Source organism: Arachis ipaensis, chromosome B9, assembly GCF_059453495.1.
Source record: "Arachis ipaensis isolate K30076 ecotype BB chromosome B9, ASM5945349v1, whole genome shotgun sequence".
NCBI classification, from domain to species: Eukaryota; Viridiplantae; Streptophyta; class Magnoliopsida; order Fabales; family Fabaceae; genus Arachis; species Arachis ipaensis.
Window position 1 is genome coordinate 89,409,305 of NC_142444.1, and position 2,071 is coordinate 89,411,375.

The following is a 2,071-nucleotide window of genomic DNA, read 5'->3' on the forward strand; positions in this document are numbered from 1 at the left end:
TGGCAGAGGAGGTGGAGCAAATCATGCTGGGGAGGATAGAAGAGTTTTAGGCTCTTACATCAATCCAAACCCAGGCAATTGTGGAAGTAGCATCCAAAAGCCAACAATCCATGCCAACAACTTTGAACTTAAACCACAGCTCATCACCCTTGTTCAGAACAACTGTTCGTTTGGAGGAAGTGTTCAAGAAGACCCCAATCAACATTTAACCACCTTCCTGAGAATATGTGACACAGTAAAGTCTAATGGTGTTTATCCTGACGCCTATAGACTGCTCTTATTTCCCTTCTCACTCAGGGACAAGGCAGCCAAGTGGCTGGAATCCTTTCCAAGGGAGAGCTTGACAACTTGGGAAGATGTGGTGAACAAATTCTTAGCAAGATTCTACCCTCCTCAACGAATCAATAGGCTGAGAGCTGAGGTTCAAACTTTCAGGCAACAAGATGGTGAGACTCTATATGAAGCATGGGAGAGGTTCAAGGACTTAACAAGGAGGTGTCCACCTGACATGTTCAACGAATGGGTCCAGCTGCACATTTTCTTTGAAGGGCTCTCTTATGAGTCAAAGAAGGCAGTAGACCATTCATCTGGAGGATCCTTGAACAAGAAAAAGACCATTGAGGAAGCCATAGATGTTATTGAAACAGTAGCAGAAAACGACTACTTCTATGCTTCCGAAAGAGGGAACACAAGAGGAGTGATGGAGCTAAACAATGTAGATGCTCTGTTGGCCTGAAACAATCTCATTACCCAGCAGCTGGCTGACCTCACCAAGAAGATGGAGAGGAACCAAGTAGCAGCAATCTCCACTTCGTCAACAACACAAAAAGGAGTGAATGAAGAAGCAGAGGGGAGTCAGGAGCAAGCCAATTACATTGGGAATTCACCAAGGAAAAACTATGATCCATACTCCAAGACTTACAACCCTGGATGGAGAAACCACCCAAACTTTGGGTGGGGAAGTGAGCAAGATCAAAAGCAATTCACCCAGAGGATATCTCAACACCCCCACAACAATACTTCTCCACACACTCATCAAAACCAAAACAGCACATCTGATCCGAACCACTCATCAATCGATGACAAGCTCTCTAAGATCGAAACCTTCATCGAAGGAATATGCAGAGACATTCAAGATAGTAAAGCATTCAGAGAGGAAGTGCAGTCAAACATGCATAATCAAAATGCTGCCATCACAAAACTAGAAACACAAATCAGCTATCTGTTTAAGCAGCTCCCTAACCACAATTTTTGCTATGATGCCCATTCAAGCAAAAGGGAGGAGTGTTAAGCTATCACACTTAGGAGTGGGAAGGAACTAAAGGAACATCCCCAAAAATCTCAAGAAGAAAGATCAAATGAAAAGGGAGAAGAGCAAGATGAAATGCAACCCCACACGCCAAGTCTGCAGAAAGAAAAAAAGATACCCCAACTGAACATCTCAAGAGCTCCATACCCCCAGCTATTGAAGAAAAAGGAAGATGACAACCAGTTCTTGAGATTTTTGGAAATCTTCAAGAAGCTACAAATCAACATACCATTTGCTGAAGCCATAGAACAAATGCCACTTTATGCCAAGTTTTTGAAGGAGCTAATGACTAAGAAGAGAAGCTGGAAGAACAATGAGACTGTGATACTAACTAAAGAGTGCAGTGCTATCATTCAGCATAAACTACCTCAGAAACTGAAGGATCCTGGGAGTTTTCAGATCCCTTGCATTATAGGAGAAATCACAGTAGAAAAGGCTCTCTGTGACTTAGGGGCCAGCATCAATTTGATGTCAGTAGCTATGATGAGAAAGATGAAAATTGAGGAGGCTAAACCAACAAAAATGGCTCTATAACTAGCAGACCGGTCGTTCAAATTCCCTCACAGGATAGTAGAGGATTTGCTAGTAAAAGTAGGAGATTTCATATTCCCAGCAGATTTTGTGGTGCTGGACATGCAGGAAGACGCCAAGACCTCCATCATCTTGGGAAGGCCATTCTTGGCCACTGCTGGAGCTGTCATTGATGTTCAGAAGGGTGACCTCACCCTGAGATTACACAATGAAAAGATGACATTCAATGTG

The 2,071-nt window shown here is 43.2% G+C and overlaps 1 non-coding gene across 1 annotated transcript; it reads right to left on the minus strand.

The window, feature by feature from the left end:
• Positions 1 to 406: 406 nt before the first annotated feature.
• LOC148545397 (small nucleolar RNA R71) lies at positions 407 to 510 on the minus strand. Its single transcript, XR_015901831.1, has one exon. It is a non-coding gene; the product is annotated as a small nucleolar RNA R71 (small nucleolar RNA).
• Positions 511 to 2,071: the final 1,561 nt, after the last annotated feature.